This window comes from Triticum urartu, chromosome 2, assembly GCF_003073215.2.
Source record: "Triticum urartu cultivar G1812 chromosome 2, Tu2.1, whole genome shotgun sequence".
Classification (NCBI taxonomy): domain Eukaryota; kingdom Viridiplantae; phylum Streptophyta; class Magnoliopsida; order Poales; family Poaceae; genus Triticum; species Triticum urartu.
In genome coordinates, this window is record NC_053023.1 from 548,107,083 (window position 1) to 548,131,997 (window position 24,915).

Here is a 24,915-nt window from a genome sequence, read left to right on the forward strand (position 1 = left end):
TGAGGAAGCCCATCGTTGGAATATACAATACAAGTTCTATAATGAAAATTTCCCACCAGTATATGAAAGTGACAAAATAAGAGACTCTCTATCATGAAGATAATGGTGCTACTTTAAAGCACAAGTGTGGAAAAAGGACAGTAGCATTATCCCTTCTCTTTCTCTCTCTCTGTCTCCTTTTATTTCTCCTCTTCTTTTGTTTCCTCACATGGGACAGTGCTCTAATAATGATGATCATCACACTTCTATTTATTTACAACTCAAAGATTACAACTCGATACTTAGAACAAAAATATGACTCTATATGCGTGCCTCCGGCGGTGTACCGGGATGTGCAATGAATCAAGAGTGACATGTATGAAAAAATTATGAATTGTGGCTTTTCCACAAATACGATGTCAACTACATGATCATGCAAGGCAATATGACAATGATGGAGCGTGTCATAATAAACGGAACGGTGGAAGGTTGCATGGCAATATATCTCGGAATGGCTATGGAAATGCCATAATAGGTAGGTATGGTGGCTGTTTTGAGGAAGGTAAATGGTGGGTTTATGGTATCGGCGAAAGTTGTGCGGTACTAGAGAGGCTAGCAATGGTGGAAGGGTGAGAGCGCGTATAATCCATGGACTCAACATTAGTCATAAAGAACTCACATACTTATTACAAAAATCTACAAGTCATCAAAAACCAAGCACTACCCACATGTTTCTAGGGGGATATATTGGTAGGAAAAGACTATCGCTCGTCCCCGACCACCACTCATAAGGTAGACAATCAAAGAAATACATCATGCTTCAAATTTGTTACACAACGGTTACCATACATGCATGCTACGGGACTTGCAAACCTCAACACAAGTATTTCTCAAATTCACAATTACTTTACTAGCATGACTCTAATATCACCATCCTCATGTCTCAAAACAATCATCAAGCATCAAACTTCTCATAATATTCAACGCACTTTATATGAAAGTTTTTATTATACCCATCTTGGATGCCCATCATATTAGGACTAGTTTTATAGCCAAAGCAAATTACCATGTTGTTCTAAAAGACTCTCAAAATAATATAAGTGAAGCATGAGATATCGATAATTTCTATAAAATAAAACCACCATCGTGCTCTAAAAAGATATAAGTGAAGCACTAGAGCAAAATTGTATAGCTCAAAAGATATAAGTGAAGCATATAAAGTATTCTAATAAATTCTGATTCATGCGTGTCTCTCCCAAAAGGTGTGTGCAACAAGTATGATTGTGGTAAATTAAAAAGCAAGGACTCAAATCATACAAGATGCTCCAAGCAAAACACATATCATGTGGTGAATAAAAATATAGCCTCAAGTAAAGTTACCGATAGACGAAGACGAAAGAGGGGATGCCTTCCGGGGCATCCCCAAACTTAGTATTTTGGTTGTCCTTGAATTTTACCTTGGGGTGCCTTGGGCATCCACAATCTTAGGTTCTTGAGACTCCTTATTCCAAAATCCATCAAATCTTTACCCAAAAACTTGAAAACTTCACAACACAAAACTCAACAGAAAATCTCGTGAGCTCTGTTAGTATAAGAAAATAAACCACCACCTTAAGGTACTGTAATTAACTCATTATTTATTTATATCGGTGTTAAACCTACTGTATTCCAACTTCTCTATGGTTCATACCCCATGATACTAGCCATAGATGCATCAAAATAAGCAAACAACACGCGAAAAACAGAATCTCTCAAAAACAGAACAGTCTGTAGCAATCTGTAGGTTTCGAATACTTCTGTAATTCCAAAAATTCTGAAAAATTAGGAAGAACAGGACAATTTGTATATTGATCTACTGCAGTTGGAATTGGTATTTTATCACTCTCTGGTAAAAAATGAAAATTATTTACATGAGCACATACTTTCTGTTTCTATCAGCAAGATCAAACAACAATCACCCAAGAAGATCCTAAAGGCTTTATTTGGCACAAACACTAATTAAAACATAAAAAACACAATCATAACAGAGGCTAGATGAATTATTTATTACTAAACATGAGCAAAAAGGAAATAATAAAAATAAAATTGGGTTGCCTCCCAACAAGCGCTATCATTTAACGCCCCTAGCTAGGCATAAAAGCAAGAATATATCTAGGTATTGCCATCTTTGGTATTTATCTTTTTAATGGGGTTATGCTCGAATCTGGGAGGTTCCTTACGTTTCCCTTCATACTCAGAGATTTTTAGATGTAGAGCATCCAACCGCTTATTGCAAAGAGTGATCAACATATTCATGCGGTGAAGGTTCCCACTAAAATTTTTAAGAGGTTAAAGAGATTTTTGTACTTCGCATAGTTTCTCAAAAACTTGGGTTCCTTCTTGAGTATGATGTAATCCCTTTTGTGGGGGTTGTACTCCTACTATTCCCTCTATAATCTCATGCACAATATTGGGATCAATTTCAATAAAATTCCCTTTGGCGGCAAAATCCAAGAGTTGTCTATGGGACACAGTTAGCCAAACAAAAAAAATTACGAAGTAAAATCTTGAAATCTCCCTCTATAGTGAAATTACGATAGGATTCTATTATCCTGTACCAAGCATCTTTTAGGTTTTCTCCTTGTCTTTGTTTTAAGTGAAGAACTTCAAAATCGGGAGACAAAGGAAGGCTAGCCATGGAGGCGAAACAAACGATCTAACACATGAACTCACAAGAAGCAAGCAAAAAGAGACGAACGGGAGAGGGGCAAAGAAAAGGCAAATGTTTTCGAAAATCGTTTTAGAAGTGGGGGAGAGGAAAACGAGAGGCGAATGGCAAATAATGTAATGCGAGGGAGAAGAATTTATGATGGGTACTTGGTATGTCTTGACTTGGCGTAGATCTCCCTGGCAACGGCGCTAGAAATCCTTCTTGCTACCTCTTGAGCATGCGTTGGTTTTCCCTTGAAGAGGAAAGGGCGATGCAACAAAGTAGCGTAAGTATTTCCCTTAGTTTTTGAGAACCAAGGTATCAATCTAGTAGGAGACCACGCTCAAGTCACCTAGTACCTGCACAAACAATCAAGAACCTTGCAACCAACGCGATAAAGGGGTTGTCAATCCCTTCACGGCCACTCACAAAAGTGAGATCTGATAAAGATATTAAGATAAATATTTTTGGTATTTTTGTTATATAGATTGGAAAGTAAAGATTGCAAAATACTAAACGAGATGCAATGTAAATAAAAAAGATGCAATATACTAAGGAAGAGACCCGGGGGCCATAGGTTTCACTAGTGGCTTCTCTCAAGATAGCATGTATTACGGTGGGTGAACAAATTACTGCCGAGCAATGATAGAAAAGCGCATAGTTATGAAGATATCTAAGGCAATGATCATGAATATAGGCATCACGTCCGTGTCAAGTAGACCGAAACGATTCTGCATCTACTACTATTAATCCACACATCGACCGCTATCCAGCATGCATCTAGAGTATTAAGTTCATAAGAACGGAGTAATGCTTTAAGAAAGATGACATGATGTAGAGGGATAAACTCAAGCAATATGATATAAACCCCATCTTTTTTTCCTCGATGGCAACAATACAATACGTGCCTTGCTACCCCTACTGTCACTGGGAAAGGACATCACAAGATTGAACCCAAAGCTAAGCACTTCTCCCATTGCAAGAAAGATCAATCTAGTAGGCCAACCTAAACCGATAATTCGAAGAGACTTGCAAAGATATCAAATCATGCATATAAGAATTCAGAGAAGAACCAAATAATATTCATAGATAACCAAGTTCATAAATCCACAATTCATCGGATCTCGGCAAACACACCGCAAAAGAGTATTACATCAAATAGATCTCCAAGAACATCGAGGAGAACTTTGTATTGAAGATCAAAGAGAGAGAAGAAGCCATCTAGCTAATAACTATGGACCCGAAGGTCTGTGGTAAACTACTCACGCTTCATCGGAGAGGCTATGGTGTTGATGTAGAAGCCCTCCGTGATCGATTCCCCTCCGGCAGATCGCCGGAAAAGGCCCCAAGATGGGATCTCACGGGTACAGAAGGTTGCGGCGGTGGAAAAGTGGTTTCATGGCCCCCCCTGATGTTTCTAGGGTATAAGAGTATATATAGGCGGAAGAAGTACGTCGGTGGAGCTTCATGGGGCCCACGAGGGTGGGGGCGCACCTACCCCCTGGGCGCGCCCTCCTGCCTCGTGGCCGCCTCACGGAGTTCCAGACTTCAACTCCAAGTCTTCTGGTTTGCTTTCGGTCCAAGAAAGATCATCGCGAAGGTTTCATTCCATTTGGATTTCGTTTGGTATTCCTTTTCTGCGAAACTCTAAGATAGGCAAACTAGCATTGGGCCTCCGGTTAATAGGTTAGTCCCAAAAATAATATAAAAGAAGAGCATATTAAAGCCCATTAAACATCCAAACAAGATAATATAATAGCATGGAACAATAAAAAATTATAGATACGTTGGAGACGTATCAATGGTCTAAAAGGGTACGTAGACACACTCCCCCCCTCGTTGCTATGCATCTCCATGGATAGATCATTGCGTGTGCGTAGAATTTTTTTGTTTTCCATGGAACGTTTCCCAATAGTGGCATCATGAGCCAGGTCTATGCGTAGATGATATACACAAGTAGAACACAAAGAAGTTGTGGGCGGTAATGTTCATACTGCTTACCACCAACATCTTATTTTAATTCGGCGGTATTGGGGATGAAGCGGCCCGGACAAACCTTACATGTCCATGATGTCTACTACACACCCTTCTTCTTGTAGATGTTGTTAGGCCTCCAAGTGCAGAGGTTTGTAGGACAGTAGCAAATTTCCCTCAAGTGGATGACCTAAGGTTTATCAATCTGTGGGAGGCGTAGGATGAAGATGGTCTCTCTCAAACAACCCTGCAACCAAATAACAAAGAGTCTCTTGTGTCCCCAACACACCCAATACAATGGTAAATTGTATAGGTGCACTAGTTCAGCGAAGAGATGATGATACAAGTGCAATATGGATGGTAGATATAGGTTTTTGTAATATGAAAATATAAAAACAGCAAGATAGCAAGTGGTAAAAGTGAGCGTAAACGGTATTGCAATGCATTGAAACAAGGCCTAGGGTTCATACTTTCACTAGTGCAAGTTCTCTCAACGATAATAACATAATTGGATCATATAACTATCCCTCAACATGCAACGAAGAGTCATTCCAAAGTCACTAATAGCGGAGAACAAACGAAGAGATTATTGTAGGGTACAAAACCACCTCAAAGTTATCCTTTCTGATCGATCTATTCAAGAGTCCGTAGTAAAATAACACGAAGCTATTCTTTCTGTTCAATCTATCCTAGAGTTCGTGCTAGAATAACGCCTTAAGACAGAAATCAACCAAAACCCTAATGTCACCTAGAAACTCCAATGTCACCTCAAGTATCCATGGGTATGATTATACTATATGCATCACACAATCTCAGATTCATCTATTCAACCAACACAAAGAACTTCAAAGAGTGCCCTAAAGTTTCTACCGGAGAGTCAAGACGAAAACGTGTGCCAACCCCTATGCATAAGTTCATGAGGTCACGGAACTTGCACATTGATCACCAAAACATACATCAAGTGGATCACGTGATATCCCATTGTCACCACAGATAAGCACATGCAAGACATACATCAAGTGTTCTCAAATCCTAAAAGACTCAATCCGATAAGATAACTTCAAAGGGAAAACTCAATCCATCACAAGAGAGTAGAGGGGGAGAAACATCATAAGATCCAACTATAATAGCAAAGCTCGTTGTACATTAAGATCGTGCCGAATCAAGAACACGAGAGAGAGAGAGAGATCAAACACATAGCTACTAGTACATACCCTCAGCCCCGATGGTGAACTACTCCCTCCTCGTCATGGAGAGCGCCGGGATGATGAAGATGGCCAACGGAGAGGGATTCCCCCCTCCGGCAGGGTGCCGGAACGGGTCTAGATTGGTTTTCGGTGGCTACAGAGGCTTGCGGCGGCGGAACTCCTGATCTAGGTTATGTTCTGGAAGTTTGGGTATATATAAGAGATTTTGGCGTCGGGAACAAGTCAGAGGGGTCTCCGAGGCGGCCACGAGGTAGCGGGGCGTGCCCAGGGGGGTAGGGCGCGCCCCCACCCTCGTGGTGGCCTCGGGACTCTTCTGGCCCATCTCCGGTATTCCGTGGGCTTCTTCTGGTCCAAAAATGATCTCCGTGACATTTCAGGTCAATTGGACTCCGTTTGGTTTTCCTTTTCTGCGATACTCAAAAACAAGGAAAAAACAGAAACTGGCACTGGGCTCTAGGTTAATAGGTTAGTCCCAAAAATCATATAAAATAGCATATAAAACATCAAAGGTTGATAATATAATAGCATGGAACAATAAAAAATTATAGATACGTTGGAGACGTATCAAGCATCCCCAAGCTTAATTCCTGCTCGTCCTCGAGTAGGTAAATGATAAAAACAGAATTTTTGATGTGGAATGCTACCTAACACATTTATCCATGTAATTCTCTTTATTGTGGCAAGAATATTCAGATCCAAAAGATTCAAGACAAAAGTTTAATATTGACATAAAAATAATAATACTTCAAGCATACTAACAAAGTAATCAAGTCTTCTCAAAATAACATGGCCAAAGAAAGCTATCCCTACAAAATCATATAGTCTGGCTATGCTCTATCTTCATCACACAAAATATTTAAATCATGCACAACCCCGATGACAAGCCAAGCAATTGTTTCATACTTTTGATGTTCTCAAACTTTTTCAATCTTCACGCAATACATGAGCGTGAGCCATGGACATAGCACTATAGGTGGAATAGAATGGTGGTTGTGGAGAAGACAAACAAGGAGAAGACAGTCTCACATCAACTAGGCGTATCAACGAGCTATGGAGATGCCTATCAATAGATATCAATGTGAGTGAGTAGGGATTGCCATGCAATGGATGCACTAGAGCTATAAATATATGAAAGCTCAACAAAAGAAACTAAGTGGGTGTGCATCCAACTTGCTTACTCACAAAGACCTAGGGCATTTGAGGAAGCCCATTGTTGGAATATACAAGCCAAGTTCTATAATAAAAATTCCCACTAGTATATGAAAGTGACAATATAAGAGACTCTCTATCATGAAGATCATGGTGCTACTTTGAAGCACAAGCATGGAAAAAGGATACTAACATTGTCCCTTCTCTCTTTTTCTCTCATTTTTTTGGGACTTCTCTTTTTCTATGGCCTTTTTTCTCTTTTTTTTATTTTTCTTCTGGAGTCTCATCCCGACTTGTGGGGGAATCATAGTCTCCATCATCCTTTCCTCACTTGGGACAATGCTCTAATAATGATGATCATCACACTTTTATTTACTTACAACTCAAAAAATTACAACTCGATACTTAGAACAAGATATGACTCTATATGAATGCCTCAAGCGGTGTACCGGGATGTGCAATGACTCATGAGTGACATGTATGAAAGAATTATGAACGGTGGCTTTGCCATAAATACAATGTCAACTACATGATCATGCAAAGCAATATGACAATGATGGAGCGTGTCATAATAAACGGAATGGTGGAAAGTTGCATGGCAATATATCTCAGAATGGCTATGGAAATGCCATAATAAGTAGGTATGGTGGCTGTTTTGAGGAAGGTAATGGTGGGTGTATGGTACCGGCGAAAGTTGCGCGACACAAGAGAGGCTAGCAATGGTGGAAGGGTGAGAGTGCGTATAATCCATGGACTCAACATTAGTCATAAAGAACTCACATACTTATTGCAAAAATCTATTAGTTATCGAAACGAAGTACTACACGCATGCTCCTAGGGGGATAGATTGCTAGGAAAAGACCGTTGCTCGTCCCCGACTGCCACTCATAAGGAAGACAATCAATAAATAAATCATGCTCCGACTTCATCACATAACGGTTCACCATACGTGCATGCTACCAGAATCACAAACTTTAACACAAGTATCTCTCAAATTCACAACTACTCAACTAGCATGACTCTAATATCACCATCTTCATATCTCAAAACAATCATCAAGTATCAAACTTCTCATAGTATTCAATGCACTCTATATGAAAGTTTTTATTATATCCCTCTGGATGCCCATCATATTAGGACTAGTTTCATAACCAAAGCAAATTACCATGCTGTTTAGGGCTCTCAAAATAATATAAGTGAAGCATGAGAGTTCATCTATTTCTTCAAAAATAAAACCACCGCCGTGCTCTAAAAAGATATAAGTGAAGCACTAGAGCAAATGACAAACTACTCCAAAAGATATAAGTGAAGATCAATGAGTAGTCGAATAATTATGCAACTATGTGAAGACTCTCTAACATTTAATAATTTCAGATCTTGGTATATTACTCAAACATCAAGCAAAACAAAAGAAAATAACTTGACGCTCCAAGCAAAACACATATCATGTGGTGAATAAAAATATAGCTCCAAGTAAAGTTACCGATGAACGAAGACAAAAGAGGGGGTGCCATCCGGGGTATCCCCAAGCTTAGGCTCTTTGTTTTCCTTGAATGTTACCTTGGGGTGCCTTGGGAATCCCCAAGCTTAGGCTCTTGCCACTCCTTATTCCATAGTCCATCGAATCTTTACCCAAAACTTGAAAACTTCACAACACAAAGCTTAACAGAAAACTCGTAAGCTCCATTAGTATAAGAAAATAAATCACCACTTAGGTACTGTTGTGAACTCATTATAAATTCATATTTGTGTAATATCTACTGTATTCCAACTTCTCTATGGTTCATACCCTCCGATACTACTCATAGATTCATCAAAATAAGCAAACAACACATAGACAACAGAATCTGTCAAAAACAGAACAGTCTGTAGTAATCTGTAGGTTTCGGATACTTCTTTCACTCAAAAAATTATGATATAAATTGTTGGACCTGAGTAAATTGTCTATTAATCATCTGCAAAAATAATAAACCTAAACGCATTTTCCAGTAAAAAATGGCAGCTAATATCGTGAGCGCAAAAGTTTCTGTTTTTTACAGCAAGATCGCAAAGACTTCACCCAAGTCTTCCCAAAGGTTCTACATGGAACAAACACTAATTAAAACATAACCACATCTAAACAGAAGATGTATGAATTATTTATTACTAAACAGGAGCAAAAAGCAAAGAACGAGAATAAAATTGGGTTGCCTCCCAACAAGCGCTATCGTTTAACGCCCCTAGCTAGGCATGATGATTTCAATGATGCTCACATAAAAGATACGAATTGAAACATAAAGAGAGCATCACGAAGAATATGACTAGCACATTTAAGTCTAACCCACTTCCTATGCATAGGATTTTGTGAGCAAACAACTTATGGGAACAATAATCAACTAGCATAGGAAGGCAAAACAAGCATAACTTTAAAACTTTAGGCACATAGAGAGGAAACTTGATATTATTGCAATTCCTATAGGCATATGTTCCTCCCTCATAATAATTACATGTAGGATCATAAGAAAATTCAACAATATAGCTATCACAAAACATATTCTTAACACGATCCACATGCATGCAAAGTTGAGACTCTTCCAAAATAGTGGGATTAACAATAACTAAAGTCATGACCTCTCCAAACCCACTTTCATAATTATCACAATAAGATTCAACACCCTCCAAAATAGCGGGATCATTACTTCCTAAAGTTGACACTCTTCCAAACCCACTTTCATCAATATAATCATCATAAATAGGAGGCATGCTATCATAAAAATAAATTTGCTCATCAAAATTTGGGGGACAAAAAATATCATCTTCATCAAACATAGCATCCCCAAGCTTGTGGCTTTGCATATCATTAGCATCATGGATATTCAAAGAATTCATACTAACAACATTTGAATCATGCTCATCATCCAAAGATTTAGTGCCAAACATTTTAATGCACTCTTCTTCTAACACTTTGGCACAATTATCAGAATCCTTATTTTCATGAAAGACATTAAAAAGATGAAGCATATGAGGCAACCTTAATTCCATTTTTTTGTAATTTTCTTTTATAGACTAAACTAGTGATTAAACAAGAAACTAAAAGATTCGATTGCAAGATCTAAAGATATACCTTCAAGTGCTAACCTCCCCAGCAATGACGCCAGAAAAGAGCTTGATGTCTACTACACAACCTTCTTCTTGTACACGTTGTTGGGCCTCCAAGTGCAGAGGTTTGTAGGACAATAGCAAATTTCCCTCAAGTGGATGACCTAAGGTTTATCAATCCGTGGGGGGCGTAGGATGAAGATGGTCTCTCTCAAACAACCCTGCAACCAAATAACAAAGAGTCTCTTGTGTCCCCAACACACCCAATACAATGGTAAATTGTATAGGTGCACTAGATCGACGAAGAGATGATGATACAAGTGCAATAGGGATGGTAGATATAGGTTTTTGTAATCTGAAAATATAAAAATAGCAAGGTAGAAAGTGGTAAAAGTGAGCGTAAACGGTATTGCAATGCGTTGAAACAAGGCCTAGGGTTCATACTTTCACTAGTGCAAGTTCTCTCAACAATAATAACATAATTGGATCATATAACTATCCCTCAACATGCAACAACGAGTCACTCCAAAGTCACTAATAGCAGAGAACAAACGAAGAGATTATTGTAGGGTATGTAACCACCTCAAAGTTATCCTTTCTGATCGATCTATTCAAGAGTCCGTAGTAAAATAACACCAAGCTATTCTTTCCGTTCAATCTATCCTAGAGTTCATACTAGAATAACACCTTGACACGAATCAACCAAAACCCTAATGTCACCTAGATACTTCAATGTCACCTCAAGTATCCGTGGGTACGATTATACGATATGCATCACACAATCTCAGATTCATCTATTCAACCAACACAAAGAACTTCAAAGAGTGCCCCAAAGTTTCTACCGGAGAGTCAAGACGAAAACGTGTGCCAACCCCTATGCATAAGTTCACGAGGTCACGGAACTCACAAGTTGATCACCAAAACATACATCAAATGGATCACGTGACATCCCATTGTCACCACAGATAAGCACATGCAAGACATACATCAAGTGTTCTCAAATCCTTAAAGACTCAATCCGATAAGATAACTTCAAAGGGAAAACTCAATCCATCACAAGAGAGTAGAGGGGGAGAAACATCATAAGATCCAACTATAATAGCAAAGCTCGCGGTACATCAAGATCATGCCGAATCAAGAACACGAGAGAGAGAGATCAAACACATAGCTACTGCTACATACCCTCAGCCCAGAGGGTGAACTACTCCCTCCTCGTCATGGAGAGCGCCGGGATGATGAAGATGGTCACCGGAGAGGGATTCCCCCCTTCGGCAGGGTGCCAGAAAGGATCTAGATTGGTTTTCGGTGGCTACAGAGGCTTGCGGCGGCGGAACTCCCGATCTAGGTTATGTTCTAGAAGTTTGGGTATATAAAAGAGGTTTTGGCATCGGGAACAAGTCAGGGGGGTCTCCGAGGCGGCCACGAGGTAGGGGGGTGCGCCCCCACCCTCGTGGTGGCCTCGGGACTCTTCTGGCCCATCTTCGGTACTCCGTGGGCTTCTTCTGGTCCAAAAATGATCTCCATGAAATTTCAGGTCAATTGGACTCCGTTTGGTTTTCCTTTTCTGCGATACTCAAAAACAAGGAAAAAACAGAAATGGCACTGGGCTCTAGCACTACAAAAAAAAGACACATACGTGACATTTTGGGCCGAACGAATTTTTTTTCTGTCGTACATATGACACTTCTATGACGATAATTGTGACAAAACCCGGTATCATCATAGATGTGGTGGGCTCCTACTTCCATGACAAAAAATCATGACAGAAAATGGGCTTTTCATCCTGGGCGGGCTGGAGACGCAGCTACATGACATTCTTTGGGCCGTCCATGACGGAAAAAACCATGGTAGAAGCGAGGGGGAGGAAAATTTCGGGGAGTTCCCGGTTACGGTGGGAGGTCGGGGGCCAAGCGATGCGCGTTTCTCTTGTACATGTACGCGCGTGTGTGCGAGGCATTGGCTCTAACTGAACCCGAGAGAGGCGTTGGGCTCTAACTGAACCCGAGCGCTTGCATTGCAGGCTACACGTTACTAAACCCGGGCGATCGATCGATGGCTGTTAACTGAACCCGATCGAGCGATTCCTTCGCTACTGCTGCTAACTAAAGCCGATCGATGCTGCCTCTGGGATGAACAGTGAGCGTTGCGGGGGGGGGGGGGGGGGGGGGGGGGGGGTTGGATGAATAGTGAGTGGTGGCATTGCCTCTGGATGAGCAGGACCCCGTGGTGTGGTGGAGGGCTGGATGAACAGTAGACGGTGGAGGGGTGCCCGTGGAGGGGTGGTTGAACAGGACCCCGTGGTGTGGAGGGCTGGATGAATAGTAGACGGTGGAGGGGTGCCCGTGGAGGGGTGGTTGAACAGTAGCCGGTGGAGTAGCGCGTAGTGGAGGCTGGAGGAGGTCGACGGTAGCCCGTGGAGGCTGGAGGAGGTCGACGGTGGAGATGAACAGTATCCCGTGGAGCCCCGTTTTGCGGTACGCCACACCCCTCCCGATGAACAGGACCCCCGTTTCGACCGTAGCGCTCCAACACAAGTCCGTTTCCTTTGTTTTGCGGTATGCCACACCCCTCCCGATCAACAGGACCCCCGTTTCGACCGTAGGAGGTCCGTTTCCTCCGTCTTGCGGTACGCCAGACCCCTCCCGATGAACAGGATTCTGTTTTAAACGTGGACGGTCGAACACAAGGCCGTTTCCTCCATTTTGTGGTACGCCAGGCCTCGTTTCCATCGCCTGTTCCGTCCAAGCCCTCCTGATGAACACGACCACACATTCCGTTCCGACCCAGCCGGTTGGCTCCCACGCGTTCCGTTGCCTCCCGATGAACACAACGCATTCCGTTGCCTCCCCATGAACACGACGCATTCCATTGCCTCCCCATGAACACGACGACGACGCTGTTTCTTCGTTCTGACCCAGCCATGTACACGAGCCCTGGCCATACGTATGTGCGAGTAGGCGTTTGAGACCCCGCCCGTATGTACACATATGTGGCCGTATTTTCTTTCTTGCACCCTGGCTGCTGTACGTACGTGTACATGCTACGTGCGCGCCTCTACTACGACACGTACGCGCCTCTACTACGACACGTGTGTGCCTCTACATCCACCAGTATATATGTACGTACACGTTCACGACCAGAATGACAACACTACGTACGCTTTGACCAGGTGGGTCCCGACTGTCAGGCACTTCCTTGCCTGCGAAGATGTAGCTGGTGGGTCCCAGCAGTCAGGGGGGCGAATCGTTTTTTTGCCCGGACGCAGTTCCTTGCGTGCGAAGATGTAGCTGGTGGGTCCCAGCAGTCAGGGGAAACGTTTTTTCGCAAAATACAATGGCCTGTCCGGTGGGTCCCAGCTGTTAGGTGGAGGAATCATTATTTTCCGTGTAATAAGGAGGCACTTCCTTGCTGCAGCCATGGACCCAGCTGTCAGCCTCTCCACGTATAGTCCACGCCCGATGGAAGTCGTTCCTTGACCACATTGACCACGCCGCGCCGAGAGCACCAGGGCGGTGGACGACGGCGAGGCCTAGGAAGGGGACGACGGGGAGCTGGGGAAGACGCGGCAGTGGAAGCCCGCGCAGAGAGGAGTACGAGGGTTCACTGGTTCGGCTGCGGTGTGAGGCTGCCATCGCCGCAGGGCCTGGCCAGTGGTGGGAATAGTAGGGGGGTGAGGCCTCCGCGGCAACACAGCCGGCCATGGGAGGCAGGAGCATGTAGCACGACCGGCGCTGCTTTGGGCGGCTGGAGCAAGAAGACCAGAGGTTGAAGAAGCACTAGGGCCGTTGGATGGACATGGTACGGTCACTGGAGCTAGAATCGTTCATATTGACTAAAGTTGACAAAGGCCCCCATCCCAGTCAACTTAGTAGGCCCACAAGTTAGCCTCCCACCATGGTGGGTCCCAGCTAGCAGGGGGAGTATTCATTTTTTGTGCGTAATAAGGAGGCACTTCCGGTGGGTCTGAGCTGACAGCGGGGGGAACGTTTTTTCGTGAAATACGCTGGCCCGTCCGGTGGGTCCCAGCAGTCAGGGGGGAAACATTTTTTTCACGAAATAAGGTGGCCCATCCGGTGGGTCCCTGCTGTCAGGTGGAGGAATAATTATTTTGCGCGTAATAAGGAGGCACTTCCTTGCGACCGCCTGGACCCAGCTGTCAGCCTCTCCACGTATAGTACTCTTCCAATGGAAGTCGGTCGTTGACCACGTTGACCATGCCGCGCGGAGAGCACCAGGGCGGTGGTCTGGACGACGGCGAGGCCTAGGAAGGGGACGACGCGGAGCCGGGGAAGAAGCAGCAGTGGAAGCCCGCGCAGAGAGGAGTACGAGGGTTCACTGGTTCGGCTGCGGTGTGAGGCTGTCGTCGCCGCAGAATAACAGGGGGTGTGGGTGAGAAAAGGGATGGCCTGGCCAGCGGTGGGAGTAGTACGGGGCGGTGAGGCCTCCACGGCATCACAGCCGGCCGGGGGAGGCAGGAGCACGCGACATGACCGGCGCTGCTTTGGGCGGCTGGAGCAAGAAGACCAGAGGTTGAAGAAGCCCTACGGCTGTAGGATGGACACCGTACGATCACTGCAGCTAGAATCATTTATATTGACTAAGTTGACAAAACCCTTGGTACACGTCAACTTAGTAGGCCCACAGCTCGGATTTGGCAGAGAACATATAGCCCATTTGCGATTTGTAAGAATGTACAACCCATTTTTTAATTCTAGTGGAATTTACTACAACCTATTTACAGTTTGTTAAAAGTACAACCCAACTTCTAGCTAGGACAACGATTAATAATTTCAAACAACCGCTCAAAACAGAATTAAAAATTCCCACATTTTGATGGGATCCGAAATATTTTTATCCAAAATTTCTAGCCAGGTTAAATATAATTTCAAAATAAAGTTGTATTACGTTAAAATCCAACAAAATATTGCACGCACAACAAGTAATGAAATTAAAATTTTCAAATTCCAAAAATAATATATTTTTCAAACTAATTACGTGTTTGGTGCATAGTACTATCCAGTTATTATAATTACATCCCATTTATTATTTCTTAAAGTCCATTTTCTTGTTAAGCCTAATGCATACCTCCCAGGAAAGTTTGCAGCCCAGCGGGGCGGAGAATAACAAGTTGACCCGGATATTGTGTACAACTGTCGGCCCAGTTGCATTGCTGATGTTGAAAAAAGGCCTGTGTAGTACAGTACAACCTAACATGGTTACTCAGCCCACATTCAGCGACGTCGAAAAGGCCCAAACAAGGCTTCTGTACAACTTTTTGAAGTCACTGAGCTCAATTAATAACTTAAGAAAAAAGTTAGATTACAGTGGAACCTAATTAAAAGCTGCCACGAGCAAATAAATAATTCAATGGAGCCCAATTGTGCGTGTGCGCGTGTGTGTGCGTGTGTGTGTGTGTGCGAGAGAGAGAGATAGAGAGAGAGACCCATCGGTCGATGCTCGTAAACACATCTTTCAGCCATATGCATTGCTGATGCTCAGTAAAAACTTATATAGTTGACACAATCATATAGAACATCATAGCACACTGAACTTGCATACAAAAATTTCACGCAGGTGGCACAATCAGGATGGAAGCAGTGGATCGCTAAGGGAAGGGCTATGTTGAAACCAACAAAGTCGTACATAACGGTTCATCGTCTTTATCAATGACGGGGAAATATCTTGAATGTTGTGCAAAGAAAACAGACAGACAACACAATAAGTTCTACTAGCACATTAAGTTGACGTACAACCCTTTCTAAAAAAAGTTCTGGTACAAAATTAGAACATGTCACAATCAAATGTACTGGCATATCAGTGATTCACACCCATAGCTCAGATTTAACTAGTATCTGACAAGATTCAGTTGTTACCTCAAATTAGAGCACATCCAGGCAGCCAGCCCTGCTTCTTCTCCCAAAGAAGCAGTGGCCTCCGCCGCGCGATGGAGTAGGCCCTGTGCCATCCATCGTTCCGAGCAACACAGGGAAAGTCTGACGTTGACTCCTGTAATGGACGTCGTCGACGGACCCTGGCACCAGCGGCGGCGGCAGGACTTCGATTGATGGATTGACCACTTCTTCGACATGCACGAACACTCAATACAGGTACATCCCTAATGTGGTCCGCGGCGGCCTTGGTGGCGATGAATAGTACAACCCCCGGTTCCTGCATCAGTATCTCAACACCAATCACCTTCAGTATGGTGGACGACTTCTTCATCCATGCCATAACCGTCAGAGCCCAGCTGTCTGGAGGAACAAACATACTTACAAGCTCACCTCCAAGGGCGTTGATAAGCTCGTTCATGGACTCGCTGTTCCAAGCACATCGAGGCATGTCGTGGAAGGTAAGCTTTGTTAAAAACTCAAGCTCAGAGGGCACCGAGCCCCATCCTGGGTGCCACCGATCAAAGCTCACTAGTGCGCCATCGCAGAACAAACACCGGGAAGATTCAAACACACGACTGCAGTCGAAAGTTGTTGGGAACCTGAAGAAGAAATCAGCTGGTGGCGGACAGACTTAAATGAGCAAGTCACTTATTTGGATGCCGTGTGCAATGCCAAGAGCTTTGACAAGGTCGTCCGGCGAGACGGGAGGCCGGTCGCCGTTGATGGTTACCATCAGCACTTTGCCGGCAAACTGGTCGTCAAGCGCCGCCATGCCACTTTTGAGCGACAGCACGCAGCGACCGAAGGCAGGACTAACCAAATTCTCGTGCATGCCCAATCTATGCCCTGCCGCGATGCATGCAGTGGTCGTTCTGGTGCATCAAGGACGGCATGCAGATCGTTCCACACTTGAGAAGAGGAAAAATGGAAAGGTAGAACGCGGTAGTAGAGGAAGAGAACGCTGGCTAACGAGGCTGGGAGGGGATCGAGCAGGAAGTTAATGCTCCACGCCTAAAGATTTTGGGAAAACCTGATTTTCATAAGGTGACTTATACTCACCTAAACGGAGGGAGTATTCCTTAACCAGAGAATGTTGTGTCTCCCACTCATGCGCTCAACAAAAAAACTATGACACATTTTTTATCTGTTTGCATAGGTCTCACCTATCAGGAAGGATGGGCACGTACACGAACAGGTACGACTCATCAGTCTACCCGCATAGCCTTTTCCTTTAGTCTACCTAGCCGTCTAATCAACTGCCTGCACGCCACTTCTCCCATTTACTTCTCCATCGGGAACCGATTCTCCTCAGTTTCTTCACCTCCCCTTCGTCTTCATTTGCATCCAAACCCCACTGTGTTCACATTGTTTTAACCTCTTTAAATAATCATCTACTACTTCAGTTAGACTAGCCATCTAATCCTAATTCTCCAAACCATAGCCCTCCGTTCCAGCGGTTCCAAATGGCGGAAGAGATCGAGATGCATGTTTTTAGCGTCCAACATGTCCTCGTCGAAGGCTCAATGCACATAGTTGCCACCGTCATCGTCCACCCAAGGGTTGTTCGGCAGTGGATCAACAATGTATCCAACTCCCTCGAAAAGGTAGAGACGAGGGTCATCGGTCTCGACACATAGTACATGGAGCGTGCCCCTGGGAAGATCCAGCGCGCCGCCATCCTTCAACTGTGCCACGAAGATGATGTTTTGGTGTACCACATCATACACTCGCCCTCCATACCAGGTGAGCTTCACGATTTCTTGTCTCGGGAGGACGTATACTTCTATGGGGCAGCCATCGAAGGGGACAAACAGAAGCTGGAGCCATACAACCTTGATTTGAAAAGCATCGCTGACCTACAAACCAGAATCAAAATTCCTGTAGAAGATTGTGATAAACAGACACCATCCCTATTCGACGTAGAAAATTTTGTGCTCGGTACAAATCTTCAGAAGGGTGATGAGACGGTGGCATTAAGGTCGTCTGGATGGGAGAATTATCCCTTGACGTACGAGCAGATAAAATATGCTGCCCTCGATGCCCGTGTGAGTTTTGAGATAGCTGCAAGGTCCAAAGAGCTTGTTGCGAAGCCGTCTCCCACAGAGAATGAGAACAAGAAGAATAAGAAGAAGAAGAAGAAGAAGAAGAAGAAGAAGAAGAAAAGGCTGCACCAGCAGGAGGGCATTATGGATGGATGAACTATTTCCTCTCTTGTAAAAACAATTATTCCCTCTCGGTGTATATTGATATAGATGGACTATTTCGATGGTGTGCATGTCTTTGGAACAGAGTAGTAGCGTGGGTCCGCTTGACTATAAGGAACTATTTATCCGCATATATAGCTTTCTCTGCTACTCCTTCCAGTGATCGGTATGCAGTGCATGTGCCCGTAGACATGACAACTTGTCCATGGAAGTTCAACTACGGCGACCATCATGTTTCATCTCGCAATTCCCACGACGCCTCTCCATCCCATGACACCACGCCCCCCGACGTGCGCCTCACCCCTCTCGGCCACACCGCCCCTCTGCCTTTGTGTGCATGACATGTGGGCCACCTAAAATGCGGCGAGCATCAAGTTTCTACCACAGCCACCCACGATTCCCATGACGCCGCTTGAACCCATGAAACCACACGTCCCCCGACCTACGACTCACCCCTCTTGGCCCCACTGCCCCTCTGCCTACGGGAGCATTACATGTGGACCAGTCACCTATCGGGTCCACATGTTATTGACTCAAAGGTAGGTGTAGTAAGGCGCTGAAGCTCAATCCCGACGGCCCTGAGAGGGAAATGTAACTCCTGCGCCAGGGCTTGTGGTGCTCCCACAGCACGAACTCGTGCCAAACTCAAGATTTGTTTCTTTACTATACATGCACGCAATGATTTAATGGACACTGTAATCTCAACATGTGATGGGGAGCTCTAAATTTGAATTTGAAACTTATAAAATGAAAAGATTCAAAACAAATAAACCGGGAGAGAGGGAGTATATAGTAGGATGTGTCCCATACAAAATAAGTCCCCTGGTTTGTCACCGCGAAGATGCGGTTAGAAAGGAGCACATCGTCTTCCTACTTGTACGGCAACAAATCGGCCGCATACAGCATGGTCCGCCTTTGACCGCCATGTGCAAGGTTCATGCTATCTTATTCAATCTCACCGTGGTTCCATCGTACCAATTCATGCGGTGGCCCGTTGCATGGCTGATCCCAATGTTGGACAAAGGTTCTACGGGAACGGTGTCACCATTGTAAATGTTGTGCAAATTGATGTTGGTACCCTCCCGTACATATGCAAGCCAATCTCCACTCGCACCGAGCCTAACCTGTGAAATAGTGGGCAGGGGGAGAATTAGGAAATGGACACGGAAGTAGTCTTTAGAATGCATTTACTACATGATCAAACTCATCTTACCTGCTCATCGGAGGAAATCCGAGTGCCCCTCAACGTCGGCATCTCAAGGGCATCAACTTGCAACTAAGGCCACGCCGCGCTGGAGAGACCCCCAAGGAAACATCCTTGTGCGTTCCACGAAACATCAAGATGCATTTGTATGAGTAGTTTATCTTGTGAGAGAAAAGGATGAGCGAGGGAAGGCCTCTAGAGATAGAGATGGACACTACTACTACCAATGTGCTGGCCCGTGCGTTGCAATGGATCTGAAGTTGTAGAATAATACTTGTTCACGTGCTTGAAATATAAACACTCTAGTTTTGATATACATGTGTCAGCAGACATGACAGCTTGTCCATGGAAGTTGAACCACGACGACCATCACGTTTCTTGTTTCTACCACTGCCACACCCACACGCAATTCCCACGACGCCGCTCCAACCCACGGCACGACGTCCCCCGACGTGGACATGGATCCTCTGACGTGGCTATCACTGCCTTGCCCTGCCTTTCCTTCACTGACAGGTGGGACCCACGCTTATGGGTCCCACATGTCAGTGATAGAATGGTAGGATTGTTCGCGCCAGGGGATCCTCATCCCCCCGACGTGCCGCTCATCCCTCTCAGCCCCACCGCTCCTCTGCCTTTGTGTGCATGACATGCGGGCCAGCTGAACTTCGGCGACCATCAACTTTCTACCACAGACACACCCGATTGGACGCGTTTTGCTTGCTCTGCTGGTGTGCTCCGATCCGTACTCCCGCACCATTGAATTTTCATCCAGCGGTTGTGACACATTTTGTCCCGGGCATCAATCCTCAATTGGAGTACTTATGTACTACAGGTAGTACCCGCCGGTGTGGCCATCTACGCCTCGTAACGCCCCGATGCCCAGCTGTGGCACCCTCGCCACGGCCACGCCACCACCGGCCGGTTCATCTCGAACGAGTGAGTCGCGAATCACGCCACCACCATGAGAATGACATGTGGGCCAGCCGCATTTAAGGTCCGCATGTCATTGACTCATAGGCCGGGCACTAAGCCACTGAAGTTCGGTCCCATGGACCCCGAGAGGGAAATGTAACTCCTGTGGCAGGCCTTGTGGTGCTCCCGCAGTACGAGCTCGTGCCAAAACTGGAATTTGTTTCTTACTAATACCAACTAGTACTAGTAAGGTACACGTGCATTGCATGCATGAGATTCTGGTGGTTTGTGCATTATGCTTCTACATGTGGAGCTTTCTGGATTCTAACATGTCACAAAATCTGGTGGAATGTAAGGTTAGGCAAGTTTGATTAACTTAGGTGAGTGCTTGGTTCAAGCCACACCTTAGGCAAGCCACACTAAGGCCCCACATGACATACACACAAAAAATGTGGCAAGATTCCCTTAGGCTTGCCAACTTGTGGCTCTCATTTTGAAGAACTAATAACTTTGCCTAAGCTTAGTTGTGGCAAAGTTAGTCATGAATTAAGTTCAACCATGGAGTCTTCTAGATTATACATGTGGCAGAATCTGGTGGATGATATCCAACGGCCAGTAGTGCTTGGATTTGCCATCTTTGTACCGTCGGATTGGCTTCATCCAACGACCAACTTTCAAAGTTTTTCACACACTATATACGGGGTATAGATATAGATGTGCCGGTCCGTTGCAATGGATCCAAAGTATATCTATTTAGTGGAGTGCACTCTAAACACATTATCTATTTATTTTTCTCTAACCTTCCGTAGCCATGCAACCAAGCCACATAAGCTTCATGGGTGCCCCCCACATCATATTATTCATACTACGTTGATTGAAAAAAAGATAAATCACCCAAAACAAGATCTTCCCATTTTTTGTTCCTACGATGTTGTGCCGTGCACGTACCTACTAGTTGTATAGTGGTAGTACTAGTAATATAGTATTAGGAGTACAAACTTGGTACTAGTAGGAGTAGTACTAGTACGGAATGCTCCTACTCTATCAACGAGCCCCGTCTGACACCAAATTTCTTGGCTTCCGTGCTACAGCTAGATCTTCCCCTCGTTTCTGTTTTCCAACCCGGCGGTGGGCGGGGTGTCGGTTTGCTCAATGGTGGTCCCAAATGAAAGTGAAAATGCTAGGCAACACGCCTTCCCTAAGCTATGTGTCGTGCCGGACGGGCCGTGTTGTACTCCCGATTCTCGGGCATGTGGGGGTGCGACGCGAACGCGGCAGGCCTTTTCCTTTTACCAGCAATGTGCCCGTGCGTTGTGACGGATCCAAAGTAGTAGAATAGTAGTATTTGTTCACAAAATTGAAAGAAATCACTATTGTTTTGATATACTCCTAATATATTACTCCCTCCGTACCTAAATATTTGTCTTTTTGAGATTTCAAATGGACTATCACATACGGATTATATAGACATATTCTAGTGTTTCTAGCAAGATGCCCGCGCGTTGCACGAAGTTGATGGAAAAGGTAAGCACAACTTATAAATTGATGGATGGAGTACTAATTACAGTGACGCATATAATTAAGCAAATGGATTGCACATGTCGGTATTGACTGGAACGAGAATGCAACAGCACAATAAGAATTAAGGCCACGATGATGCAATCGCAGTGGTGTGGTTACAGAAGGCATGAAGAAAGATGGATCCACGAACGTACGACCTCCTCCTCCTCAACTTAGTGCGTCGGGCCACCGACCAGCGGCTAAGGAGCGGCGGCTTTTGTGGCGAGGTCGAGGTGCTTCTCAGCAAAGGCATCCAAGGCTTCCAGCCGGTTGAGGAAGGCCAACGTCGTAGCGTCCTCACTGGCCTTGTAGATACCTATGTACACGATTTCCTCGTACACGTGGATGTGTAGGTCGATGAATTCTTGCAGGGCGAGGCGCCTCGCGGCGAGCGCGACCTCCAGGTGGACATTCTTCGTGGCGTCGGCGGGCAGTCGCAGGGCCACCAGTGCTTGAAAGAGGTTCCGGCCATGGAGGCCGATTAGGGTGGCAGGCAATGAGGAGCCCGGGTGCGCGGGCTGGAGGAGTACGACGATGTCGTCCACGAGCTTCTTGAGGACGGTGAACTTGTTGCTGGTGGCAACGATCATCTGGTCCAACTGAGAGTCGTAGTTGGCGTCGACGGCGGCCATCCAGCAGCTGGTCTCCAACACCGTCTGGAGATGATCCTCAGCGGCATGCCGCAGGCCGGCGTCGTGGACCATCTGACGCAGCCGCTGGCCGCTCACGCGCAGCGCCGCCATGGGTCTGGAGTGAGCTCTTTTGCGCTTAGTGTAGGTGCTTAGGCAAATGCTTAGGTGCGTATGATGTGGTAGATGCATTGGAATGGAGGGGCGCCTTTATATGAGGGCAATGAGGGCAAACTGCGTTGCATTCACATCGTGCAGCCTCTTTTCCCGGACCTCCTCCCATTACTTCCCTCATGCATTAATTGAAGGAGGATGCATTGGCCGTTTCAAACACATCAGGAACAGCTACTCCTCCTCGTCTGCATTAAAGCCGTATCAGGAACTGCGCGCCCGCTGTCAATCGATACTCCCTCTCTATATGTACCACTTTTTTTTAATTTCAAGTTTTGCTCCATGGCGCAATTCCATCGATACTACTAACTGTACAAAAGTGGAGTATATACATTTTTTAAAAGGCTAGAGGGCGGGGCAGTCTAGCTCGGTCGGTTTCACGAGAGGCGAGGGCCTTTGTGATTTGACGGCTCATTACTGCTGTCAAATCGAATAGTACTGCGCCGCCCGCTGCACGCCCGACACCTCCATTAAACCCCTCCGTTAAACCCACATGCAAACCAAGAATCCTACTCCGGCCGCACGTCCGTTCATGAGCGGGCCGGAATTAAACGCAACACCGGCCGAGCTCCTCCCGTCCGCCCTCAGTTTAAACGAGGCCAGACGCCAGCCAAGCTCCTACCGTCCGCCCTCTATTTACACGAGGCCAGATAGACAGCGGGCAAGAATCGCACCCCTCCGCCGCCCCCCATCTCCTCCTTCACCATTTTCTCCACTCTTCCGATGGCTTCCGATGAGCCGTTCTCCGGCATATTACCCGGCTGGGTGGCCCGCCGAGCCCTCCGGATACGGGCGAGGCCGCTCGGTGCTTCACCAACCTTGCTTGGCTCGACAGAGCCAGTTGCTGCCCCAAGCAGGCGTGTGGTTCAGCAACTCGCCGCTCCAGTTCAGCTCGATGAGGAGTGGCGAGTTGCTCCACGCCGGCACGGCGACGAGCACGCCGGTACGGGCACCGTCGCTGCCGCATTGTACCGCACCACCAGTGTCTGCGGTGGCCGCGCCTCTCGTGTCTGTGGGCGCGCCTCCCGTGCCTGCGACAGCGCCATGCAGGCAGAGACAGAAGCCGGGTGCATGGAGAGCGATGAGTCGGTGGCCAGCTTCTCCGTGTCCGCCGCCATCATCGAGGAGAAGTAGAACACGGGAGGCCGCCGCCACTTGGGACCCATGAAGGCCACCGCCGAGGCGACGACCGCGGACTCAGGTGGTTTCTTTGCTGCTTCGTCTCTTCCGAGGACCTTCGTCGACCCCGCAAGTGTCTAACGGACATGAGGAAGACAAAGGGATCCGCGGGCGGCCATTTAGAACTAAAATAAGTCTAGATACATCCATTTCTAGGACAAGTATTTCCGGACGGGGGGATTATTAATTATACAAGAGAGCCGGATTGGCACCTCTTAGTTCATGTAAATGTAATGAAATTCATCATGTTTATATGAAGATCCGGCTTTTTTATACGAAATCCTTCATGCTTATATGAAATCAGTCCGTGTTTGCGTGAATTTCATCTGGTTGGTTAGAGTTGTAAAAATGTATGCCGCTGGCGTTTGATGTCGTCCTCCGCTTAAGGAAGCGGGAGGAAATTTGCCGGCTGCCATTGGAGATGCTCTTTATGCTGGAAATAATAGAGTGACATCCAATCCATTTGAGTTAATTATCTGTATGATTGTCCCTCTATAAAAAGTTAATTGCATGTATAGTGTACATGTGACTTGCAGGGTGGCTACAGCTTCATACAGAAAGTTAAAAAGAAACAAGTCCATCCTTAATCTTGTATTCTAAGTACTCTGTGGGTTCCACTGTCAGTACAGTAGCGAAAGAAGTATATATTAAATAAGTAGAGTAATATATAATATAAAAATATAAAGTTAAAAGACAGAATTCGAACTCATGTCATCGCGTTGCGAGCATCCGGCGCTAACCAGCCCAGCACATTTTTTTTGTAGACCATGCTGGAGATATATCTCCATGTCTACTCTTATATATACTCCATTCGTTCCTAAATATTTGTCTTTTTCAGATTTCAAATGGACTACCACATACGAATGTGTATGTAGACATATTTTAGAGTGTAGATTCACTCATTTTGCTCTGTATGTCTTTTCAGGAAGGGGTCGGATTTGTCCTTGATTTATTTAAGAGGTATCCAGATGGCACTGCACTGCCAAGAAAAGAGGGCAACATCAAAATTATGGACTACTTTTTTGAGTATGTTGGTAAGGTCCGGTCATAGTCACTTGTTGAAATCTCTAAAAAGACAAATACTCCCT